Here is a 9,709-nt window from a genome sequence, read left to right as displayed (position 1 = left end):
ATCATCACCAACAACTCTCCCATCTTGGGGAGGGCAATCTCCATCAACATCTTCAACAACACCATCTCCTCTCAAACCCCAGTTCATCTTTTGTGTTCAATCTTGTTACCGGAACTATAGATTGGTACTTGTGGGTGACTAGTAGTGTTGATTACATCTTGTAGTTGATTACTATATGGTTTATTTGGTGGAAGATTATATGTTCAGATCCAATATGCTATTTAATACTCCTTATATCATGAGCATGTTTATTATTTGTGAGTAGTTACCTTTGTTCTTGAGGTCACGGGAGAAATCATGTTGCAAGTATTCATGTGAATTTGATACGTGTTCGATATTTTGATAGTATGTATGTTGTGATTCCCTTAGTGGTGTCATGTGAACGTCGACTACATGACACTTCACCATATTTGCGCCTAAGGGAATGCATTGTGGAGTAGAAATTAGATGATGGGTTGCGAGAGTGACAGAAGCTTAAACCCCAGTTTATGAGCTATTACGTAAGGGACCGATTGGATCCAAAAGTTTAATGCTATGGTTAGAATTTATTCTTAATACTTTTCTCGTTGTTGTGGATGCTTGTGGGAGGGTTAATCATAATTAGAAGGTTTGTTCAAGTAAGAACGGCACCTAAGCACCGGTCCACCCACATATCAAATTATCAAAGTAGCGAACACGAATTAAACCAACATGATGAAAGTGACTAGATGAAATTCCTGTGTACCCTCACAAACACTTTGCTTATCATAAAGACCATTTTGGCCCGTCCTATCCCTCAAAAGGATTGGGCTACCTTGCTACACTTTTGTTACTACTATTGTTACTTGCTCATTACAAATTCTTGCTATCAAACTACTCTATTACTTACAATTTCTGCACTTGCAGACATTACCTTACTAAAAACTACTTGTCATTTCGTTCTGCTCCTCGTTGGGTTCGACACTCTTACTTATCAAAAAGAGCTACAATTGATCCCCTATACTTGTGGGTCATGAAGGCTATTTTCTGGCGCCATTGTCGGGGAGTGAAGCGCCTTTGATAAGGAAACATTTATATAGTGTGCTGAAATTTATTGTCACTTGTTACTATGGAAAACAATCCTTTGAGGGGTTTCTTCGGGGTATCTTCACCTCGTCCGGAACCACAATTAGCTACCCCTCAACCTACTACACCTACTGAAAATATTAAATATGAAATTCCTTTGGGTATGATAGAAAAACTGCTAGCTAATCATTATGCAGGAGATGGAACCGAACATCCTGATATGCACTTGATATATGTAGAACAAATTTGTGGATGGTTCAAGCTTGCAGGTTTACCCGGAGATGAAGTTATGAGAAATGTTTTCCCTTTATCTTTGAAGGGAAAAGCATTGGCATGGTATAGGCTATGCGATGATATTGGATCATGGAATTGGAATCGTTTGAAATTGGAGTTCCACCAAATTTTTTATCTTATGCATCTAGTTCATCGTGATCGGAATTATATATATAATTTTTGGCCTCGTGAAGGAGAAAGTATCGCTCTAGCTTGGGGTAGGCTTAAGTAAATGTTATATTCATGCCCCAATCATGAGCTCTCAAGAGAAATTATTATCCAGAATTTTTATGCTCGGCTTTCTCGTAATGATCAAACCATGCTTGATACTTCTTATGCGGGTTCTTTTATGAAGAAGATTATTGAATTCCGATGGAATATTTTGGAAAGAATTAAATGCAACTCTGAAGATTGGGAACTCGACAAAGGTAAAGAGTCAGGTATTAAACTTAAGTATGATTGTGTTAAATCTTTTATGGATACCGATGCTTTTCAAAAGTTTAGCACTAAATATGGACTTGACTCTGAGATAGTAGCCCCCTTTTGTGAATCATTTGCTACTCATGTTGAACTCCCTAAAGAGAAGTGGTTTAAATATCACCCACCTATTAAATAAGAAATTAAAGAACCGGTACCAGTTAAAGAAGACACTATACTTTATAATGTTGATCCAGTTGTTCCTTCTGCTTATATAGAGAAACTACCTTTCCCTGTTATGATAAAAGAACATGCTAAAGTTTCAATTGTGGTTAACAAAAGATATATTAGAACACCTAGACCCGATGAACAAATTAAAGTAGAACCTAGTATTGCTATGGTTAAAGATCTCTTGGAAGAAGATATGGATGGGCATGTTATTTACTTCTGTGAAGAAGCTGCTAGAATTGCAAAAACTGATAAAAAAGATAAACATAGACCTGTTGTTGGCCGTTATCTTAGTTAAAATAGGAGATCACTGTTATCATGGTTTATGTGACATAGGTGCTAGTGTGAGTGCTATTCCTTATACCTTATATCAAGAAATTGTGAATGACATAGCACCCGCAGAAATAGAAGAAATAGATGTTACTATTAAACTTGCTAATAGAGACACTATATCACCAATTGGGATTCTTAGAGATGTTGAAGTCTTGTGTGGGAAAATAAAATACCCTACTGATTTTCTTGTTCTTGGTTCCCTACAAGATGACTTTTGTCCCATTATATTTGGTAGACCTTTCTTGAACACCGTTAATGCTAGAATAGATTGTGAGAAACAAACTATCGGTATTAGTTTTGGTAATGAGTCTCATGAGTTTAATTTTTCCAAGTTTAGTAGAAATCTTCATGAAAAAGAATTGCCTAGTAAGGATGAACTAATTGGTCTTGCTTCTATTGCTGTACCACCTACAGATCCTTTAGAACAATATTTGCTAGACCATGAAAATGATTTACATATGCATGAAAGAAATGAAATAGATAAAGTTTTCTTTGAACAACATCCTCTACTTAAGCACAATTTGCCTATTGAAACTTTAGGAGGTCCTCCTCCACCTAAAGGTGATCCTGTGTTTGAATTAAAACAATTGCCAGACACTTTGAAATATGCTTATCTTGATGAAAAGAAAATATATCATGTTATTATTAGTGCTAACCTTTCAGAACATGAAGAAGAAATATTATTGAAAGTTCTAAGGAAGCACCGAGCTGCTATTGGATATACTCTTGATGATTTAAAGGGAATTAGTCCCACTCTATGTCAGCACAAAATTAATATGGAACCTGATGCTAAACCCGTTGTTGATCACTAACGTCGGTTAAATCCGAAGATGAAAGACGTGGTAAGAACGGGAATATTAAAACTTCTAGAAGCAGGTATAATCTATCCCATAGCTGATAATAGATGGGTATGTCCTGTTCATTGTGTTCCTAAGAAAGGAGGTATAACTCTTGTTCCTAATTATAAGAATGAACTTATTCCACAAAGAATTGTTACAGGCTATAGAATGGTAATAGATCTTAGAAAATTAAACAAAGCAACTAGAAAAGATCATTACCCTTTGCCTTTAATTGATCAAATGCTTGAAAGATTATCTAAGCACACACACTTTTTCTTCCTTGATGGATATTCTGGCTTTTCACAAATACCTGTTTCTCAACCTGATCAAGAAAAGATCACTTTTACTTGTCCTTTTGGAACCTATGCTTATAGACATATGCCTTTTGGTTTATGTAATGCACCTGCTACCTTTCAAAGATGTATGACTGCTATATTCTCTGAATTTTGTGAAAATATTGTTGATGTTTTCATGGATGACTTTTCTGTTTATGGGAAGTCTTTTGATGATTGTTTAAGCAATCTTGATCGAGTTTTGCAGAGATGTGAACAAACAAATCATGTCTTGAATTGGGAGAAGTGCCACTTTATGGTTAATGAAGGCATTGTCTTGGGTCATAAAATTTCCGAAAGAGGTATTGAAGTGGAAAAAGCTAAGGTTGATGCAATTGATAAAATGCCATGTCCTAAATATATAAAAGGTATTTGTAGTTTCTTAGGTCATGCTGGTTTCTATAGGAGATTTATCAAAGACTTTTCAAAAATTTCTAGGCCTCTTACTAGTCTCTTGCAAAAGGATATTCCTTTTGTTTTTGATGATGATTGTTTAGAAGCCTTTGAAACACTTAAGAAAGCTTTAATTTGTCCACCTATTTTTCAACCACCTGATTGGAACTTGCCTTTTGAAATTATGTGTGATGCTAGTGATTATGCTGTTGGTGCTGTTCTAGGACAAAGAATTAACATGATGCTTCTATGTTCGTATTTTGTTTTTATCGACACCTCTCTCTCAAAGCATGTGGACATGTTTTTCGATTTCGGTTTTCGCTTGAGGAGAAGTGATGTCTAAGCTTGGGGGCTTGATACGTCCATTTTGCATCATGTTTTCTTATTGCCATTTATAATGTTTTTATCCATGATAATGCTTTTTGGAGTAATTCTAATGCCTTTTCTCTCATAATATGCAAGGTATACACAAAGAGGGAGAATTCCGGCAGCTGGAAATCTGGACCTGGAAAAGCTAGGCCAGGCCACCTATTCTGCACGACTCCAAACAAGCTAAAACTTAACGGAGATTTTTTATGGATTATTTAAGAATTATTGGAGCAAATAACTACCAGAGGGGGCCCACCAGGTGGGCACAACCCTCCTGGGCGCTAGGGAGCCCAAGCGCGCCCTGGTGAGTTGTGCCCTCCTTGGCCCACCTCCGTTGCCCATTTTTTGGTATATAAGTCATTTTGACCTAGAAAAAAAATAAGAGGAGGACTTTCGGGACGAAGCGCCGCTGCCTCGAGGCGGAACTTGGGCAGGAGCACTTTTGCCCTCTGGCAAAGCGATTTCACCGGGGGAACTTCCCTCCCAGAGGGGGAAATCATCATCATCATCACCAACAACTCTCCCATCTTGGGGAGGGCAATCTCCATCAACATCTTCAGCATCACCATCTCCTCTCAAACCCTAGTTCATCTCTTGTGTTCAATATTGTTACCGGAACTATAGATTGGTACTTGTGGGTGACTAGTAGTGTTGATTACATCTTGTAGTTGATTACTATATGGTTTATTTGGTGGAAGATTATATGTTTAGATCCAATATGCTATTTAATACTCCTTTGATCATGAGCATGTTTATTATTTGTGAGTAGTTACCTTTGTTCTTGAGGTCACGGGAGAAATCATGTTGCAAGTATTCATGTGAATTTGATATGTGTTCGATATTTTGATAGTATGTATGTTGTGATTCCATTAGTGGTGTCATGTGAACATCGACTACATGACACTTCACCATATTTGGGCCTACGGGAATGCATTGTGGAGTAGCAATTAGATGATGGGTTGCGAGAGTGACCGAAGCTTAAACCCCAGTTTCTGCGCTATTCTGTAAGGGACCGATTGGATCCAAAAGTTTAATGCTATGGTTAGAATTTATTCTTAATACTTTTCTTGTAGTTGTGGATGCTTGCGGGAGGGTTAATCATAAGTAGGAGGTTTGTTAAAGTAAGAACAACACCTAAGCACCGGTCCACCCACATATCAAATTATCAAATTAGTGAACACGAATTAAACCAACATGATGAAAGTGACTAAATGATATTCCCGTGTACCCTCAAGAATGCTTTTCTTATCATAAGAGACCGTTTTGGCCTGGCCTTTGCCTCAAAAGGATTTGGCTACCTTGCTGCACTTGTGTTACTACTATTTTTACTTGCTCGTTACAAATTATCTTGCTATCAAACTACTCTGTTACTTACAATTTCAGCACTTGCAGACATTACCTTATTGAAAACTACTTGTCATTTCCTTCTACTCTTCGTTGGGTTCGACACTCTTACTTATGAAAAGAGCTACAATTGATCCCGTATACTTGTGGGTCATCAGCAGACCTATGCCACGAGTTCATTGATGCCTCCACCGGTGGCCACCAAGAGCCCGGCAGGCCCAGCGACCCGCAACTTCTCCAGTAGCAGGAAGGAGAAACTCTCCGTAAGTATTTGCAGAGATTCAATAAAGTTCATAGAAATATTCCAAATATCCATCCGGCAGCCGTTATAGCAGTTTTCCAGTCCAATGTGCGCAACCGTCGCATTCGTTCCAAGATGAACGTGTGGTTGCCCAAGACTGTGAAGGAGCTATACACACTGGTGGATACGTGTGCTCGGATGGAGGAAGGAAGTTCCCCGGCGAGGAAAATTGCACCAATGTTGATTCAGAGGATGAGGATGAATCAACCAGTCAGACAAAGGGTAAGAAGCATAGTAAGAAGCCAAGAGATAAGGCAATGATGATTGTGGAAGGTTCGGGCACACCTAGTACCGACAAGAAGGCCAAGGCTGAGGCCCCCAGCAAGGAAGGTGCCGCTTGCACTGTGTAACACCCTCGATGCGACTATAGCTCCCACATGTCGAGGCACGACTTAGAGACATAATCGCATTGAAGGCATATGTCGCAAGTTAGGCAATCTTCACAACATCCCATGTAATATGAATAATAAGGGGAGAACATAGTTGGCTTACACTCGCCACGTCAAACAAGTACATAAATAACATTACATCATCCAAAACACTCATGGCCCGACTACGGCGCCAAAATAGAAGAAAACCCAACATGCGACAACGGTCCCGATCAAACCCCAACTAGGCACCACTACTGATCGTCAGGAAAAGACACGTAGTATCGCTGAGAGTCTTCGTCAAACTCCCACTTGAGCTCGTACTCGTCACCTGGAGCGGAATCACCTGGACCTGCATCTGGTGTAATAGTAATCTGTGAGCCACAGGGACTCAGCAATCTCGCACCCTCGCGATCAAGACTATTTAAGCTTGTAGGAATGGCAAGGCAAATTTATGTGGAGCTGCAGCAAACGACTAGCATATATGGTGGCTAACTTATTCGCAAAAGAGAGCGAGAGGAGGAGGCAAAGCGCGAGCGAGAAACTAGAGGAACAACCTGCGCAAACATTACTCCAACACCGTGTCCACTTCCCAGACTCCGCCGAGAAGAGGCCATCACGGTAACACACTCAGTTGATTCATTTTAATTAATTAAGGTTCAAGTTATCTACAACCGGACATTAACAAATTCCCATCTGCCCATAACCGCGGGCACGGCTTTCGAAAGTTCAATCCCTGCAGGGGAGTCCCAACTTAGCCCATGACAAGCTCTCACGGTCAACGAAGGAATAGACCTCCTCCCAAGATGTTCCGATCAGACTCGGTATCTCGGTAACTCAAGACACTTTGACAGGTTAAAACAAGACCAGCAACACCGCCCGAATGTGCCGACAAATCCCGATAGGAGCTGCACATATCTCTTTCTCAGGGCACACTCAGATGAGCGCTCCATACAACTAAAACCAAACCTCGAGTTTCCCTGAGGGGGCGCTGCACAGGACTCTAGTTTGGACCAACACTCAGAGGAGCACTGGCCCGGGGGGGTTTAAATAAGATGACCCACGGGCTCCGGAAACCCGAGGGAAAAAGAGGCTAGGTGGAAAATGGTAAGACCAAGGTTGGGCATTGCTGGAAAAGCTTTAAACAAGGCGAACTATCAAGGGGTTCCCATTATAACCCAACCGCGTAAGGAACGCAAAATCCGGGAACATAACACCGATATGACGGAAACTAGGGCGGCAAGAGTGGAACAAAACACTAGGCGAGAGGCCAAGCCTTCCACCCTTTACCAAGTGTATAGATGCATTAAGATAACATAGCAATATAATAATATCCCAACAAGTAAGTAAATGTTCCCACAAGGAACGGCTCCAATCTTCACCTGCAAATAGCAACGCTATAAGAGGGGCTGAGCAAAGCGGTAACATAGCCAATCAACAGTTTGCTAGGACAATGGTGGGTTAGAGTTTCAACATGGCAATTTGGGAGGCTGACAAGCAAAAGGTAGGCATCGTAGCATTGGCATAGCAAGAGCGAGCAAACTAGCATAGCAAAGATAGTAGTGATTTCGAGGGTATGATCATCTTGCCTGCACAGTTGTCAGAGGTGACTGGATCCTCAAGAGCAAACTCAACGGGCTCCTCATTAGCGAACTCGTCTCCCGGCTCTACCCAAACAAGACAAACAAGCAACAAGGATACAATCAACCACGTGCAAGACCAAGCAATATGATGAAATGATGATATGCTATGCGGGATGCGATGCGGGATGCAAAATGCAAGATATGACAGGAAATGCATGTACCTGGCCTCAACTTGAAAATCCAAGTGTTCCACTGGAAAGATGATATGAAATCGCTTGAAAACGATATAAAGAATGCCGGAATCGGAGTTACAGTTTAGAAAAGGCAAGCGTTTTAAGAATGACACCGGTCTGCGATTTACAACAAGTAGGCATCTAAATGCAATGAGATGAACATGCTACAGCACCCAAACATGACAACAAAATGCATGGCAGGGATGCACACAAGATGCTTAACAAAATACTAGCACTGAGCCACGGACAATTCATCCATTATGAGGTTCAAACAAGCATGGCAAAAACGCAAATGCAAAACAGATTCCAGACTTAGTGAAATTAACACTTGTCTGAAATTTCAGATCGTGAAGCCCTCTTCGGAGCAGCAAAACAACATGATACATGACCTGATTAAGACAAGTAAGAAAATGGCACGGAGCTACTCAACAAGCCTAACAAAAGACCCAAAGTGACCTAGGGCCAAAAGGGTTCACAAAATATACTAACGGGCACACGAACATAGCTAAAACACAATCAGTTTTCAGACTTAGTGAAAACTGAGACATGCTGAAATATAACTCACGAAGGCATGTAAACGAGCTCGATGCACTCACTACGGTGCAAGTCATGGCAAGGCAAGCATACATCCATTAAGAAGGCACAAAATGCTAGCTATACATGGCAAGAACAATGGCATAGCATGCACGGATCAACTACAATAGCATCGGCAAAATCACAAACGAGTTGACGATCTGCCCAGATTCACCACGAAGCAAAAGTAGAGCTCGATTGACTCAAGCTAGGGTGCTCCAAAATTGCAAGTAAAGACATGGATGGATAGAGCATAACATGATTAACAAAACGCCTTTACTGATCATCCTCAAAAGAGGCACGGATCACTAGGAAACAAGCTGAACATATGGCATCATGAACTAAATAATCCCAGACTTAGTGAAATTACTAAGTCCCTGAAAACTTATTTACCGGGTGCCTCACTTTGCAAGCTTGCACAAGTCACCACACACATCCTAAAAATGCATGGGTTGCACCTCTGGAAAGATAAAAAAATCCTTAACAAAACATATGCAGGACTCACAGGCATATCATGCACACAATAATCATGGCAAAAATGACAAAAGTCTAAGATGAACTAGCAGATCTGACAATTAACTCACGAAGCCTCCTTCTAACAGCATTTCGGGCATCAAGATGAGCTCAAATGAAAATGATGCAATGGAATGAAATGATGTACTCGTCGAGGCGAACATTTTGATATGCTATATGCCCAAATCGGAGCTACGGATGCGGAGATACGACCGGTCAAAGTTTGCATAAAATTAGGGTTTCGGGAGGAGAAAGTCAACCGAGATGCTCAGATCTAGATCCAGATCGGGGCTGCACTGTTCATTGGGCGCGTTCTTCGAGGTTGGCTGGTGCCGGAGTCGAGGGAGGAGGCCGGAGCAGCGGGGAGAGGCCGGTGAGGGGGCGGCCAGATCCGGTGGTGGTCGAGGCGGCGAGCTCCGGCTCGGGCAGCGGCGTGGCCCGCGGCGGCGGCGTGGTGGGGCGGCGTCGGAGCCGGAGAGGCGGCCCGCGGCGGCGGCGGTCGCCGGAGGTGGAGCTTCGGGCGGCGGCGGCTGGAGACGAAGGCGCGGGGGCGCGCGGCGGCTACG

Source organism: Triticum dicoccoides, chromosome 4A, assembly GCF_002162155.2.
Source record: "Triticum dicoccoides isolate Atlit2015 ecotype Zavitan chromosome 4A, WEW_v2.0, whole genome shotgun sequence".
Lineage (NCBI taxonomy): Eukaryota > Viridiplantae > Streptophyta > Magnoliopsida > Poales > Poaceae > Triticum > Triticum dicoccoides.
The sequence above is the reverse complement of the archived record's forward strand: the minus strand, read 5'-3'. Positions refer to the sequence as shown.